Raw genomic sequence first — 17,956 nt, 5'->3', positions numbered from 1 at the left:
TAGAACCATACCTCAGAACACTAATTTTTTTTAATTTTTAGCTTTTTATGCACATCAGTATTTGCTGAGAAAAGGCAAACCGATACCAGTTCTTTTTTTTTTTTTTTTTTTTACATTTATTTATTTTTGAGAAACAGAGCGAGACAAAGCATGAGCGGGGGAGGGGCAAAGAAAGGAGACACAGAATCGGAAGCAGGCTCCAGGCCCTGAGCAAGCGGTCAGCACAGAGCCTGACGCAGGGCTCGAACCCACGAACTGTGAGTTCATGACCTGAGCCGAAGTCGTACAGTCAACCGACTGAGCCACCCAGGTGCCCCCCAGTTTGTTCATTTTTATAAATTTGAAATCAGGGGTGCCTAGGTGGTCCAGTCGGTTAAGTGTATGACTTCTGCTCAGGTCATGATCTCACAGTTGGTGAGTTTGAGCCCCACATCAGGCTTTGTGCTGACAGCTCAGAGCCTAAAGCCTGCTTTGGATTCTGTCTCCCTCTCTCCCTGCCCCTCCCCCAATTGCACTCTCTCTCCTTCTCTCTTTCTCCCTCTCTCTCTCTCAAAAAATGAGTAAACATTTAAAAATTTTTTAAAAATTTTGAAATCAACTAACTTTTTTAGAATCAATTCTTGGGTCCACAAAGGGTAATCATCACTTAAACTTATTAAAAATGATTTCTGCATATGAAAGTAGGCCAGATTTTTCCTGGTTAAGTGAGTTTCCCAAAGGAGTTAGAAATTAGATGAGTAAAATGAATGATTCGTTTGTGTAACTGGTTGTGAACATACCTGTGGAGAAACAGAGTATGTATAATGTCAACCAAAGGCCCAGTCTTCAACTAAATCTTCATTAATGAGTTTAGCCGACACTCTCTAGATAACACAAACCAATTTCTCACAAACACCCACCCCCTCAACCACCCAAAACACTTTCAGTCTCACACCACATCTATTGTGCCTACAGTCCATGAAGAGAACACTAAAATGTGTTCTGTGGTTCAAACCGTGGTAGCACATTCATTTCACAGTATTCATTGCTACATTCAAGACATGTTCTTTTTTGTTGTAATTTAAATGTGACCCCCCACTGAATTATGAAATACACACATATTGTATGACTTCTACAAACTGCCAGCATGGATTTAAGTTTTATAAAATAAGTCCGGTATTAGCACTGACTGCTGCACCCTGTACAGCCCTGTGCCCACTTCACTCAACACAAAACTAGTTCCCTGACATGTCCATTACTGGCATGGTGCTCAAAAGCTATCCAAACACTTAAAGCCTTCCAGACATCAAAAATGACTATAGCTAACAGGGTAGTATTTGTATCTTTTATAGCTGTATTCTCATTGGTGGTGGTGTGGACTATAAATGATTTAATCTCTTCGTGTCACTTCGTACTTTAAGTCCTTTCACCCCCAGCTTCAGCGTGCCAAGAAATGTTATACCTGGTTAAACTTATATCTGCAAGTGGTAGTTTCTATGCAGGATGCAATTTCTGCTGCAGTCAATCTTTATATAAACCCATCTTTGGCAAAAGTTTTGCATGCCATTTTTTTTTAACCTAATACATTTTACACCATTAACACTACTATAATTCCAGTCCTTGTTTGCAGTCCACTAAGTTTTTCACCAAGTTAAGTTTGCCATTAACACGTCTTGGCTATTTGCTATTCTGGTCATACTTCTTACTGTGGTTTGTTTCGTAACCGCTTCTTCAGTCATGTAAATTTAATACAGTGTGCATTAATAGTTGGTATGCAGTATTTATCACAGAAGAATAGTCCACTTCCACAGTGACAGACATATGCTCTCCTACTACTCTTACAACACATGGCTGTATCAGTCTTTCATCTTCTCCCTCTTAGTGCAGAGAAGAACAGTGTGATGTGATGATAAATGGTAACATTTGTTAGGAAGACATTCAGTGGTGGTGGCAATTGTGGAAACCTGAGAACACCTGCCCAATGGCAGCAGCTTTTATGAATTAGGATTAGATTTGCCTGAAAGCCCAAAATAGCATAGCTTAAATAAAATATAAATCCATTACTTTTGATAGAAGTCCAGGGAAGCAGTCTTCAGTTAGTATGCTGGTTCCAAGGTCATCAGGAAACTAGGCGCTTTCTATCTGCTTTCATAACCTTTATCTTCAGCTTCCCCCTTGCAATTCCACATGAATTACAAGACACCCCAAAATATATCTATATTTTGTCACGCTTCTGTTGAAGCTATCAAGTGATTCAGTGGTTGCTTTAGCAGCTTATAAACTAAAATTTAAACAATGTAGAGGGGCGCCTGGGTGGCTCAGTCGGTTGAGCTTCCGACTTCAGCTCAGGTCATGATCTCACTATTCGTGAGAGATTCGAGCCCCGCATTGGGCTCTGTGCTAACAGCTCAGAGCCTGGGGCCTGGTTCGGATTCTGTGTCTTCCTCCCTCTCTGCCCCTTCCTGATCACACTCAGTCTCTCTCTATCTCTCAAAAATAAACATTACAAACCAAACCAAACAAACAAAAACACAACAAAATGTATGCACCATTTTATATTCTCAGTAATGTATGAGAATTCTAATTTCAATTTCTCCACATTCTTGCCACCATTTGTTATTGTCTGTCCTTTTTATTACAGCCATATTAGTGGGTGGGAAGTGGTATCTCAAAGCTCCTTTTAAACCATAAGTCTTGATGGCCAGGAAGATGGCCATGTAGGAGGACACAGGGCTTACCTCCTGCTGATCGCTTAGATTCGACACACATCTGCCTAAATAACCCAGAAAATCGCCAGAAGACTAGCAGAACTGACTCTCCGGAGCCAAGCGTCGACAAGAGGCCCACGGAAGAGGGTAGGAAGGGCAAAGAGGCGGTGCGTGCCACGCGGACTGGCGGGAGTGAGCTGGAGGGGTGGAGGGGCAGCCCGCCTGGCAAGGCGGAATTCCCGAGTATGGTTTGCAAAAGTGGAGGGGCTGGACTCTGTGAGTTCTGACAGCTGTCAGGACTTAGCATCTGGAATGTTAAAAGTCAACAGCTCTGCTCTCAGAGAGCAGGGAGGGCGAGAGGACATGGGGAGGGAGAATTGTGGAGCCCCAGAAGACAGAGCTCAGCTCGGAGGGGGAAACAAAGGCGCTGGCAAGCGCCATCTCCCTCTCCCATCCCCCAGCCGAAACCCCAAAGGGAACCAGTTCCTGTTAGCAAACTTGCTTGCACCATGCAAATGCCCAACACTGTGCTTCTGGGGATCCATCCCTCCATCGAGTCTGCCTCCCTCCTGGTGCTGCTGGGCCCCTCCCACAGGGGACCGCCTGATGACAAAGCGAGCTAAGTCTGCCCCTCCCACCCCTGTGCACCTTGTGGATCCACCCCATCTAATACGCCGGATCCCATGGGAGCAGCACCACAAGGCTGGCAGTGTGCAAGTAGCCCAGACAGGGGCTCCACAGTGAGTCCTGCCCCTGGGAGAGGGGAAGATAAGGTACACACCAGTCTGGCTGTGACCCCAGTGGTGGGCTGGGGACAGACATTGGATCTGACTGCAACCCGCCCACCAACACAAGTTACTCCAGACAGCACAGGGGAAGTGCCCTGCAGTTTGGAGTCACCCTAGGGACTACCCAAAATGATGAAATGGAAGAATTCTCCTCAAAAGAAACTCCAGGAAGTATCGACACTAAATTGATCAAAAACGATTTAAGCAATATAACGGAACAAGAATTTAGAGTAATAGTCATAAAATTAATCGTTGGGCTTGAAAAAAGCATAAAGGACAGCAGAGATTCTATTGCTACAGGGATCAAGGGACTAAGAGATAGACATGAGGAGCAAAAAAATGCTATAAATGAGGTGCAAAATAAAATGGAGGCAACCACAGCTCAGATTGAAGAGGCAGAGGAGAGAATAGGTGAATTAGGAGATAAAATTATGGAAAAAGAGGAAGCTGAGAAAAAGAGAGATAAAAAATCCAGGAGTATGAGGGGAGAATTAGAGAACTAAGTGATGCAATCAAATGGAACAATATCTGTATAATAGGAACTCCAGAAGAGGAAGAGAGAGAGAAAAGGGCTGAAGGTGTACTTGAACAAATCATAGCTGAGAACTTCCCTGATCTGGGGGGAAAGAAACAGGCTTTGAAATCCAAGAGGTACAGAGAACTCCCTTCAGATGTAACTTGAATCAATCTTCTGCAAGACCTATCATAGTGAAACTGGCAAAATACAAGGATAAAGAGAAAATTCTGAAAGCAGCTAGGGATAAACACGCTCTAAAATATAAAGGGAGACCCATAAGACTAGTGGCAGACCCATGTACTGAAACTTGACAGGCCAAAAAGGAATGGCAGGAAATCTTCAATGTGATGAACAGAAAAAACATGCAACCAAGAATCCTCTATCCAGAAAGTCTGTCATTCAGAATAGAAGGAGAGACAAATGTTTTCCTAAACAAACAAAAACTGAAGGAATTCATCACCACTAAACCAGCCCTACAAGAGATCCTAAGGGGGACTCTGTGAGTGAAATGTTGCAAGGACCACAAAGTACCAGAGACATCACTATAAGCATGAAACCTACAGACATCACAATGACTCTAAACCCGTATCTTTCTATAATAACATTGAATGTAAATGGACTAAATGCTTCAACCAAAAGACAGGGCATCAGAATGGATAAAAAAACAAGACCCATCTATTTGCTGTCTACAAGACACTCATTTTAGACCTGAGGACACCTTCAGATTGAAAGTGAGGGGATGGAGAACTATCTATCTTGGTACTGGAAGTCAACAGAAAGCTGGAGTAGCCATACTTATACCAGACAAACTAGACTTTAAGTTAAAGGCTGTAACAAGAGATGAAGAAGGGCATTATATAATAATTACAGGGTCTACCATCAGGAAGACCTAACAATTATAAATGTCTATGCACCCAATACGGGAGCCCCCAAATATATAAAACAATCACAAACATAAGCAACCTTATTGATAAGAATGTGGTAATTGCAGGGGACTTTAATACTCCACTTACAACAATGGATAGATCATCTAGACCCAGGATCAATAAAGAAACAAGGGCCTTGAATGATACACTGGATCAGATGGACTTGACAGATATATATAGAACTCTGCATCCCAAAGCAACAGAATATACTTTCTTCTCAAGTGCACATGGAACATTCTCCAAGATAGATCACATACTGGGTCACAAAATAGCCCTTAACAAGTATAAAAGAATTGAGATCGTACCATGCACACTTTCAGACCAAAATGCTATGAAACTTGAAATCAACCACAGGAAAAAGTCTGGAAAACCTCCAAAAGCATGGAGGTTAAAGAATACACTGCTAAAGAATGAATGGGTCAACCAGACAATTACAGAGGAAATTAAAAAAATATATGGAAACAAATGAAAATGAAAATACAACAATCCAAATGCTTTGGGATGCAGTGAAGGCAGTCCTGAGAGGAAAATACATTGCAATCCAGGCCTATCTCAAGAAACAAGAAAAATCCCAAATACAAAATCTAACAGCACACCTAAAGGAACTAGAAGCAGAACAGCAAAGACACCCCCAATCCAGCAGAAGAAGAGAAATAATAAAGATCAGAGCAGAAATAAACAATATAGAATCTAAAAAAACTGTAGAGCAGATCAGTGAAACCAAGAGTTGGTTTTTTGAAAAAATACACAAAATTGATAAACCTCTAGCCAGGCTTCTCAAAAAGTAAAGGGAGAAGACCCAAAAAAGAAAATCATGAATGAAAATGGAATGATTAAAACCAATCCCTCAGAAATACAAGCAATTATCAGGGAATACTATGAAAAATTATATGCCAACAAATTGGACAACCTGGATGAAATGGACAAATTCCTAAACACCCACACATTTCCAAAACTCAAACAGGAAGAAATAGAAAATTTGAACAGACCCATAACCAGTGAAGAAATTGAATCAGTTATCAAAAAATCTCCCAACAAATAAGAGTCCAGGACCAGATGGCTTCCCTGGGGAATTCTACCAGACATTTAAAGCAGAGATAATACCTATCCTTCTCAAGCTGTTCCAAAAAATAGAAAGAGAAGGAAAACTTCCAGACTCATAATATGAAGCCAGCATTACTTTGATTCCCAAACCACACAGAGACCCAGCAAAAAAAGAGAACTACAAGCCAATATCCCTGATGAATATGGATGCAAAAATTCTCAACAAGATACTAGCAAATCGAATTCAACAGGATATAAAAAGAAATATTCACCATGATCAAGTGGGATTCATTCCTGGGTGTAGGGCTGGTTCAACATTCGCAAATCAATCAACGTGATACATTACATTAATAAAAGAACCATATGATGCTGTCCATTGATGCAGAAAAAGCATTTCACAAAATTCAGCATCCTTTCTTGATAAAAACCCTCGAGAAAGTCGGGATAGAAGGAACATACTTAAAAATCATAAAAGCCATTTATGAAAAGCCCACAGCTAATATCATCCTCAATGGGGAAAAACTGAGAGCTTTCCCCCTGAGATCAGGAACACGACAGGGATGTCCATTCTCACCGCTGTTGTTTAACATAGTGTTGGAAGTCCTAGCATCAGCAATCAGACAACAAAAGGAAATCAAAGGCATCAAAATTGGCAAAGATGAAGTCAAGCTTTCACTTTTTGCAGATGACATGATATTATACATGGAAAACCCGACAGACTCCACCAAAAGTCTTCTAGAACTGACACATGAATTCAGCAAAGTCGCAGGATACAAAATTAATGTACAGAAATCAGTTGCATTCTTATACACTAATAATGAAGCAACAGAAAGACAAATAAAGAAACTGATCCCATTCACAATTGCACCAAGAAGCATAAAACACCTAGGAATAAACCTAACCAAAGATGTACAAGATCTGTATGCTGAAAACGATAGAAAGCTTATGAAGGAAATTGAAGAAGATACAAAGAAATGGAGAAACATTCCATGCTTATGGATTGAAAGAATAAGTATTGTCAAAATGTCAATACTGCCCAAAGCTATCTACACATTCAATGCAATCCCAATCAAAATTGCACCAGCATTCTTCTCGAAGCTAGAACAAGCAATTATAAAATTTGTATGGAACCACAAAAGACCCTTAATAGCCAAAGTAATACTGAAGAAGAAGACCAAAGTGGGAGGCATCACAATCCCAGACTTTACCCTCTAGTACAAAGCTGTAATCATCAAGATAGCATGGTATTGGCACAAAAACAGACACATAGACCAATGGAATAGAATAGAGACTCCAGAATTGGACCCACAAAAGTATGGCCAACTAATCCTTGACAAAGCAGGAAAGAATATCCAATGGAAAAAAGACAGTCTCTTTAACAAATGGTGCTGGGAGAACTGGACAGCAAGATGCATAAGAATGAAACTAGACCATTTTCTTACACCATTCACAAAAATAAACTCAACATGGATGAAGGACCTGACTGTGAGACAGGAAACCATCAAAACCCTAGAGGTGAAAGCAGGGAAAACCTCTCTGACCTCAGTTGCAGCAATTTCTTGACACATCTCTAAAGGCAAGGGAATTAAAAGCAAAAATGAACTATTGGGACCTCATGAAAATAAAAAGCTTCTACACTGCAAACGCAACAATCAAGAAAACTAAAAGACAACCGACGGAATGGGAAAAGATATTTGCAAATGACATATCAGTCAAAGGGCTAGTATCCAAAATCTATAAAGAACTCACCAAACTCCACACCCGAAAAACAAATAAGCCAGTGAAGAAATGGGCAGAAAACATGAAGAGATACTTCTCTAAAGAAGATATCCAGATGGCCAACAGGCACATGAAAAGATGCTCAATGTCACTCCTCATCAGGGAAATACAAATCTAAACCACACTGAGATATCACCTCACGCCAGTCAGAGTGGCTAAAATGAACAAATCAGGAGACTATAGATGCTGGCAAGGATGTGGAGAAATGGGAACCCTCTTGCACTGTTGGTGGGGATGCAAACTGGTGCAGCTGCTCTGGAAAACAGTGTGGAGGTTCCTCAAAAAATTAAAAGTAGATCTACCCTATGACTCAACAATAGCACTGCTAGGAATTTACCCAAGGGACGCAGGAGTGCTGATGCATAGGGCACTTGTACCCCAATGTTGATAGCAGCACTTTCAACAATAGCCAAATTATGGAAAGAGCCTAAATGTCCATCAAATGATGAATGGATGAAGAAATTATGGTTTACATACACAATGGAATACTACTTGGCAATGAGAAAGAATGAAATATGGCCTTTTGTAGCAACATGGGTGGAACTGGAGAGTGTGATGCTAAGTGAAATAAGTCATACAGAGAAAGACAGATACCATGTGTTTTCACTCTTAGGTGGATCCTGAGAAACTTAAAAGAAGACCATGGGGGAGGGGAAGGGGAAAAAAGAAGTTAGAGAGGGAGGGAGCCAAACCATAAGAGACTCTTAAAAACTGAGAATAAACTGAGGGTTGATGGGGGGTGGGAGAGAGGGGAAAGTGGGTGATGGGCATTGAGGAGGGCACCTGTTGGGATGAGCACTGGGTGTTGTATGGAAACCAATTTGACAATAAATTTCATATTAAAAAAAAAGAAATAGGGAAATGTGTGTAGCTAGATCAGAACAGGCAAAAGGGAGAGTGTTAGGAGAGGACAGAGAGATAATGAGCAGAGGTAGCATACTGCCAAAGAAATTACCAAGTGTTCTCCAGCAAATACTAAGAGAAGCCTAAGGAAGAGGTAACCATTTCCTGCAATTCTTACTAAATCAATATTTAAATTTCAAGGCTATTTGAATCAAAAGCCTACCATGGACTTTCCCTGGATGGGGGAAGGGCGGAAGCTGCTCTTAAAATTGACAAATGTTAATCTGTGTAAACAGTACTTACAACAGTACCTGGCACATACTGTGGTGTGTTAGCTATTGATATGAACACCACAAGACTGCAAACAATCTCAGTGTTTATTGATAGGAAACTGGTTAAATAAATTACGGTTGACTCACAATATAGAAGTAAAAGATGAAGAAATAAGTTTTCTATGAAAGTATCTAAAGACATAGTGTTGAGTGGGAAAAAGCAGGTACAGAGCAATGTGTACAGGATTTAATATTTGTATTAAAAATAAGAGAAACAAGAATAAGCTTTTTAAAAATCTTTCTTGTAAATCTATAGAAGTATATCAGAAAGGCATGGATGGGAGAAGTGGAGGAAGATTTTTCATTGTATGCCTTTTTGATATAAAGTCATGTGAATGTATTACCTGTTCAAAAATAAAAATTTTAAAGCAATTTCAGGTAGATTAAAAATGGAAATTTAATAAGAAAAATCCTAAATTTTAGAAAACAAAAATAAGTATATTTATGACGTCAGAAAAAGGCAAAATGCACAAAGCATAGGGAAAGTATTGATCAATTTGACTACATTAAATAATTTTAAACTTAAAGGGGTGCCTGGGTGGCTCAGTTGGTTGAGCCTGCCAATTCGTCTCAGGTCATGTCTCATGGGTTCGAGCCCCATGTCGGGCTTCATGCTGAGGGTGCAGAGCCAGCCTCAGATTGTCTGTCTCCCTCCCTCTCCACTCTTCCCCTGCTCTCTCTCTCTCTCTCTCTGTCTCTCAAAATAAAATAAATAAACATTAAAAAATTTTTAACTTGGGGCACCTGGGTGGCTCAGTGGGTTAAGCATCCAACTTCGACTCAGGTCATGATCTCATGGCTGGTGAGTTGGAGCCCTGTGTCAGGCTCTGTGCTGACAGTTCAGAGCCTGGAGCCTGCTTGGGATTCTGTCTCCCTTTCTCTGCCCCTCCCCCACTCATGCTTGCTCTCTCACTCTCTCTCTCTCTTTCTCTCTCTCTCTCAAGAGTAAATAAACATTCCATTTTTTTTATTTTAACCTTATGAACAATAAAAATCCTCATATAATTAAAATATAACCCTTAGACTGAGAAAAGATATTGTAAAACATAACTGACAAAATTAGCACAGATTAACAAGAACAATATAAATAACTCCATGCAAAAATAAGCAAATGACATGAAAAAGCAATTCAGAGAAGACATCTCAATGATTAAAAAATATGAAAAGATGTTTAATATCACTAGTAAACCTGAAAATGTATATTAAAACAACATACCCACCAGACTGGCAAAAACGTAAGGTCTAACAAAATGGGATGGTGACAAGTATTTGGGAAAATGTGAATGATTCTATAATGTGGTGGGAGTGTGAATTAGCACCATTTAGGAAAGTAAGTCAGTCAGAGTTCTCAACTGCAAGCAAAAGAAACTAAATGGCTAATTTAGACAGAAAACGTGTTTGTTTATTGAAAAAATAATTGAGAAGTTTACAGATTTCCACAAAACTTGGATAAACAGGTTTGGAAAAATTAGGAACAAAGGAATGCTCTGCTGACAATCCAGAGCTAATTTCATGCCAGTGAACCAGCCTGGGGAGCCATGCATGCCTCTAGCATGCACAATTTCTTGTGTCACTAGCTTCAATGTCAGCAATCTGAGTGGGGGCAGGGAGCGGGGGCTATGTGCTTGGCCCAGCTTCAGTCACAGCCCTGTGCTCTAGCCGCCCAAGGGACTAGCAAACTATCACACACTTCAGCTTCTGTAATGGGAGGCGAGCTCTGCCTCCTATGAAGTCCTACAATAGGTACTTCCTCAAATATAGGGAAGAAGGTTCAGAGTCAAGGCAGCCAAAAAGTACCAAATGTCTTTAGAAGAGAACAATCTACTCCGTGACTACTAATTCCATTTCTAAGTGTAAACCCTACACATTTTTCTACATGTATACAAGAAAATATTTACTCATATATCCATTGCCACATTGTCTCCACAAGGGAAAAATGGGAAGGAACCCAAATTCATTCATTAGCAAGTAAATGTATAAATGGTTTACTCATACAATAGAATACTATATAGTAATTAAATGAATGAACAAGATCTATATGTATCAACATGAATAAATCCTTGAAGAAAGTGGTGACTAAAGAACACATTTGCAGAAGAATATACAGTATGATACTATTTACATAAAATATAACCACATATAAAATTATAGTAAATATTTATAAAATATTTATAATAAAATTATAAATACATGCAGGAATGATACATAGCTACTTTAGCACATACTTTTGGGAAAAAGAAAGGGGTTAGGGTAGGTTTTTTTTTTTAAGTTTTTTTAGGTTTATTTATTTATGTTCACGGTGGGGGGGCAGAAAGAGAGGGAGAGGAGTGGGGCAGGGGGTGGGGGGGAGATTGGATCTCACAAACCTTGAGATCATGAGCCACCCAGGCACCTCTAGGGTAATTTTAACTATAACATTTTAATCCTTTTTAAAAAAGCAAATTTGGGGCGCCTGGGTGGTTCACTTGGTTAAGTGTCCAACTCTTGATTTCAGCTCCGGTCATGATCCCAGCATTGTGGGATGGAGCCCTGGCTTGGGCTCTGCACCAAGCATGGAGCCTGTTTGAGATTCTCTCTCTCTCTCTCTCTCTCTCTCTCTCTCTCTCTCTCTCTCTCTCTCTCTCTCTCCCTCTGCCTCTCTCTCCCATTTGTGCTCTTTCTCTTTCTCAAAATAAATAAAATGAAAAAAGTTTTTAAGGCAAATTTGGAAAATATTAATATTGGCATAGTGAACAGTGCCAGTTTTACCCAGATCCTCTTTGATCCCTTAGTGACCTCAGTAAATCAGTTATACACAACTTTCGGTCTCAGGTCTGCCTCTGGGGAACCTGATAAGACCATCTATGAATACAAGCTCCTAACTCCTCCAACATATGTCCATAACTCTACCCTCCCTTCGTTACTTATGGGTGAATGTGTATGTTCAGATCTAAGGTCAAATTCTCTACCTGCATACCAAATCCCAGCCCTCTCACATATTCAAGGACATCACTGCAAGAGTTGTCTTCTTTCTAGTTTTACCAGGTTTGCCTCCTTTACTAAAATTTTCCAAAGAATACAAACATACTGTAAATGCCACTATCTTTAATGACAACAACCAACAAAAATTCTCTAGATCCAATTCCACTTCCTTCCATTACTCCATGTCTTTGCTTCTTTATACCACAAAAATCTTTGATAAAATTGTCTAAATTTGTTATCTCCAATTTCTCTCTTCCCACTTACTCTTGAAACTCATTCAATTCAGATTTTCATTCCTTCCATTCCTCCAAACCTGTTCTTGTCATGGTCACCAATGATTTTCATCTTGCTAAATCAACAGTCAATTTCTGGTCCTCAGTTCACAGCATTGGACACAGTTGATCACTTCCTCCATATTGAAACACTTTCTTCTTTGTTATAATACAAATTTGGATTGTTGTTTAGCAACTACTCATTTTCTTCATCCTTCTACTGTGGGGATTCCTTTTTAAAGTTTCGGTCAGAGGACATGACACTTTATGTGGAAAACCCAAAAGATTACACCAAAAAACTGCTAGAACTGATATATGAATTCCGCAAAGTCATAGGACATAAAATCAATGTACAGAAATCTATGACATTTCTATACACCAATAATGAAGCTACTGAAAGAGAAATCAAGGAATGGATCCCATTTACAATTGCACCAAAAACTAAAATACATAGCAATAAACTAAACGAAAGAGGTGAAAAATCTATACACTGAAAACTATAGAAAACTTATGAAAGAAATTGAAGAAGACACCAAAAAAATGGAAAAATATTCCATGCTCATAATTGCAAGAACAAATACTATTAAAATGTCAATACTACCCAAAGCAATCTACATATTCAATGCAATCGCTATCAAAATAACACCAGCATTCTTCACAGAGCTAAAACAAACAATCCTAAAATTTGTATGGAACCATAAAAGACCCTGAATAGCCAAAGCAATCCTGAAACAGAAAACCAAGGCTGGAGGCCTCACACTCCCAGACTTCAAGATGTACTATGAAGCTGTAATCATCAAGACAGGATGGTACTGGTACAGAAACAGGCACTCAGGTCAATGGAACAGAATAGGAACCCAGAAGTGGACCCACAAACGTATGGCCAACTAATCTGTGACAAAGCAGAAAAGAATATCCAATGGAAAAAAGACAGTCTCTTCAGCAAATGGTGTTGGGAAAACTGGACAGCGACATGTAGAAGAATGAACCTGGACCACTGTCTTACACCATATGCAAAAATAAACTCAAAATGGATTAAAGACCTCAATGTAAGACAGGAAGCCATCAAAATCCTCGAGGAGAAAACAGCCAACAACCTCTTTAACCTGGGCCGCCGCAACTTTTTACTCAACATGTCTTTGGAGGCAAGGGAAACAAAAGCAAAAAGTGAATTATCATAAAGATAAAAAGGTTCTGCATGGCGAAGGAAACAATCAATAAAACTAAAAGGCAACTGGTGGAATGGGAGAAGATATTTGCAAATGACATATCAGATAAAGGGTTAGTATCCAAAATCTATAAAGAACTTAACAAAACTACACCCAAAAAACAAATAATCCAGTGAAGAAATGGGCAAACAGGTGCCTAACAAACACATGGAAAAAAAATGCTCAACATCACTCATCATCAGGGAAATGCAAATCAAACCACAATGAGATACCGCCTCACACCTGTCAGAATGGCTACTATTAATAACTCAGGCAACAAGAGATGTTGGCAAGGATGCGGAGAAAGAGGAACCCTTTTGCACCGCTGGTGGGAATGCAAACTGGTGCAGCCACTCTGGAAAACAGTATGGAGTTTCCTCAAAAAATTAAAACTAGAACTACCCTACGACCCACCAATTGCACTACTAGGTATTTATCCAAAGGATACAGGTGCGTTGTTTTAAAAGGACACATGCACCCCCATGTTTATAGCAGCACTATCGACAATAGCCCAAGTATGGAAAGAGCCCAAATGCCCATTGATGGATGAATGGATAAAGAAGAGATACACACCACATCTTCTTTATCCATTCATCAGTCCATGTGTATATGTGTGTGTGTGTGTGTGTGTGTGTGTGTGTGTATACGAATATTACTCGGCAATCAAAAAGAATGAAAGCTTGCCATTTGCAACAACATGGATGGAACTAGAGTGTATTATGCTAAGCAAAATTAGTAAGTCTGAGAAAGACAGTTATCATATGACTTCACTTATATGGGGGAATTTAAGGGACAAAACAGGCGAACATAAGGGAGGCGAAGCAAAAATAATATAAAAACAGGGAGGGGCACGAGCCATAAGACATTCTTAAATAAAGACAACAAACTGAAGGTTTCTGGAGGGGTTGTGGGTGGGGAATGGGCTAAATTGGTAAGGGGCATTAAGGAAGACACTTGTTGGGATGAGCACTGGGTGCTATATGTACGGGATGAACCACTGGATTCTATTCCCGAAATCATTATTGCACTATATGCTAACTAACTTGGATGTAAAATTAAAGAAATAATTAAAAATAAATAAATAAATAAATAAATAAATAAATAAATAAATAACTGAACAAATTGAAAAGTCAACGACTCTTTTTAGATCTGTAAAAGAAATGGAGTCACATGGCAAACTGCTGCCCCTAAAATTGGAGAGACAGGCAGATACAATCACAATCACAACTTATCAGAGCAGACAAGCCACAGACTGGCAGAAAATGTTTGCAAAAACATATCTTATAAAGGACTGTTACCCGAAACATAAAAAGAACTCTTAAAACTCAACAAAAAGAAAATAATCTGTTTAAAAGTTTGATGAATACTTTAATAAGTACCCTATTGAAGAAGATACACAGATGGCAAATAAGCATATGAAAAATGTTCCATGCCGTATGTCATCAAAAAGAAATAAAAAGAGTAATGAGATACCATCACACACTTATTAGAATGGCCAGAATCCAGAAGACTGACAACACCAAATGTTGATGAGGCTATGGAGTAACAGGAACTCTCATTCATTGCTGGTGAGAATGCAAAATGACACTTTGAAAGACAGTTTGATAGTTTTTTACAAAACTGAACATACTCTTACCAGAAATCGTGCTCCTTGGTATTTACCGAAAGGAGTTGATACTAATGTTCACACAAAACCTTGCACATGGATGTGTATAGAAGCTTTATTCATAATTGCTAAAACTTGGAAGTAACCAAGATGTCCTTCAATGAGTAAATGGGTAAATAAACTGTGGCATATCCAGATGGATTATTATTCTGTTCTAAAGAAAAAAAGAGCTATCAAGTCATGAAAAGACATGAGAGGAAATTTAAATACACCTTATTAAGTGAAAGAAGCCAACCTGAAAGGCTACCTACTGTATGATTCCAACTATATGGCATTCTGGAAAAGGCAAAATTATGGGTAATAGTAAAAAGATCAGTGGTTGTCAGTGGTTAAGGAGAAGGCAAGGATGAATAGGTGGAGCACAAAGATTTTTAGAGCAGTGAAACTACTCCGTATGATACTATATTGTGGATACATGTCCTTATACATTTGTACAAACCCATAGAATATACATGCCGAAAGTAAACACAAATGTAAACTATGAACTTTAGGTACTAACATCTGTCAGTGTAAGCTCATCAACTGTAACAAATGTATCCCTCTTGAGGGGATATGGGAGAGGCTATGCATGAGTGGGGACAGGAGGCGGATGGGAAATCTCTACCTTCTGCTCAATTTTGCTCAATAATGCTGTGACATAAAAGTGCTCTAAAAAAATAAAATAAAATAAAATTTCAGTCAGGGGATGTCACTTCTTTACTAAAAAATGCTTCCCTTAACTCTTTGACCTCATGTATTACTAATGTCCTCACTTATCCCATTTCAACCACTCTGGCCTCCTTCCTATTCTGTGAACATGAATATCTCAGGCACCCTCATGCCTCAGGGCCTTTAGCCTTGCTGTTCCACTGACTAGAATGCTGTTACCAAGGTAAACACACAGGCTTGTCACCTCACCTCCTCAAAATTTTGGCTCAAATGCCTCCTTCCATTGAAGCCTTCCCTAACCGCTTTAACCATCTTCAAATCCCCTCCTTTTTCCCTCTTAATTTTTCTTCATCACAGTTATCATAACATGAACACTACATATTTTATTTATCATCTACAGTCTCCAATTAGAATGAATGTACATTCTACAAGAAGAGAGGATATTTTTCCGTGTGTTATCCTGTGTGTTGAATCTTCAGGGCGTGGAATATAGCAGTACTCAATAAACATTTGTTAAATGAAAGAATCTGTTTGACATTCTACATATTTGAAGTTTCATAAATATATACAGATATTTAGAGATAGACTAGAAAGATAGACTCAAAGGGAAATACAATTAAGCAACTGTCTCCAATTCACAAAGGAATTTTACAAATCTACTAAACTATATTCATGTCTTTATTATGAAAGCAGAGTTTTTCTACAAAGAGGGAGAAATCTTCAGTTCCCTTGACTTCAACATTCTCAAGCTCACCTTGAGCTTTCATGTGTTTTGCATTCCTTTCAACAGTTACTATGTGGGTTCTCAACATTTTACATAAAACATTCAAAACCTCTTGTTCAATGCAAGATTAGGGTTAGTCATGGAAGGCAAACTTGCTATGTAAGGAAAATATGCTTCTGGCCCACTGAATGTTCTCCTTACCCAAGATACCTGGTGGTCTGTATCCTTTGTCGATTCAATTCTTGAAACTTACAGCACAAACAGACCAGCTTGGCTCAGGACTGCAACCTGTCAGGCTATGTTTCAGGTTTCTAGAAGACAACTCAATTCCGGTTCATGGTTTTGCCTAACTTCTTCCCACTCCTATTTTGCCTCCCAGCTACCGATGCCCCGATCCCAAAACTCAACAAAGGTTAAGAAGATCGTAACTAGACACAAGGCCAGACAAGTTAAAAAATAATTGAGCGCGCATACACACGCCCTGCATTATCCTCATCTCACTCCCCAAGCCCACAGCGGCGGATAAGGAGAAACCAGTTTGCTAGACTTTGTTCTTTGCAGTGACTAATCAGGAAAAAAGTTAATTTAGATTTTATATTTGCTCCCCACTGCTCTAAAAACCCCCTCAACTCCCCAATATTTGCAGCAATTTTTGCCAGTTTCTTACTAAGCAGGGATGGAGTTGACCCAAATTGGGCTTCTCGCCGTGGTGGCCTCCATTTTAAAAAGGAGTTGACCCTCCCAATAGCTTTTTCAGGAGCGGGGATTCCTTCTTTTCTCCCTCTCTCCACTCCGGCCTGACCGGGACCAGGTTTCCTCTTCTCACATTTTTCTACAACTCATTCCTGAGTCATGCATGACGACAACTTTCACACTATTTATGTCACGCCTCGAGATGACCTCAAGGGATGGCATCGGTGCTCAAAAAGAAACATAACAGTCCAAAGGCCAGAACCCGTACTCCAAAGTGGCCCGCGGGGCTCCGAGGGTCTGGGCGCTGAGGCGGGCGGAGGCTGCGCGCTCGTTCCCGGATGGCGGCTGGCTCCTCCTTCCCGCCCCTCGCGGGTACCTGGCGGCGGCGGGCGGGGGCGGTGCTGCGCCGCGTCACGCGGCGGGGTGGGAGAGCGGGCAGGTGACATCCCGGCGGCCTCCTCCCCTTTTCCAGCTCTGTCGGCGGCCGGAGCAGCAGGGGCCGCTGTGAGGAGCTCTGCGCTCGCGCCGCCGCCCGCCGCCCGCCGCCGCCGCCCTCTGCTCCCGCGCGCGCCTTGCCGCTTCGGCTCCGCTCTCCGTGGGGTGAGTGCCGGACTCCCAGCCCCTGCGCTGGGACCAAACTTTTCCGGGGTGCGGAGAAGAGATGGGGGAAGGGAGAGAGACCCCGCCAACACGAGTCCGGAGCAGCCGGATGGAGGAACCTGGGCGCAGCGCGCGGCGGCGGGATCCGGGTGCGGGAAACCCGGGAGCGTGGCCAGGCCCTCCCCGGGCTGTGTGCAGGCGCTTCGGAAGTTCTCGAACCGCGGCCTGTGGGCGCAGAGAGAGAAGGCCCTTCCCGCGGGAGGGCGGG

General features: G+C 40.7%; 1 protein-coding gene across 1 annotated transcript in view; it reads left to right on the top strand.

The window, feature by feature from the left end:
* Nucleotides 1-17,627: 17,627 nt before the first annotated feature.
* The window catches only part of ELOVL7 (ELOVL fatty acid elongase 7), a 73,898-nt gene continuing 73,569 nt past the window's right edge, over nucleotides 17,628-17,956 (top strand). Inside the window, exon 1 of the mRNA XM_030321563.1 lies at nucleotides 17,628-17,688. The gene's annotated coding sequence lies outside the window, so the exon portion shown is untranslated. The remainder of the gene's footprint in view (nucleotides 17,689-17,956) is intronic.

The sequence above is a fragment of the Lynx canadensis genome, chromosome A1 (genome assembly GCF_007474595.2).
Source record: "Lynx canadensis isolate LIC74 chromosome A1, mLynCan4.pri.v2, whole genome shotgun sequence".
NCBI lineage: Eukaryota > Metazoa > Chordata > Mammalia > Carnivora > Felidae > Lynx > Lynx canadensis.
This window is presented reverse-complemented; position numbering and strand designations above follow the sequence as displayed.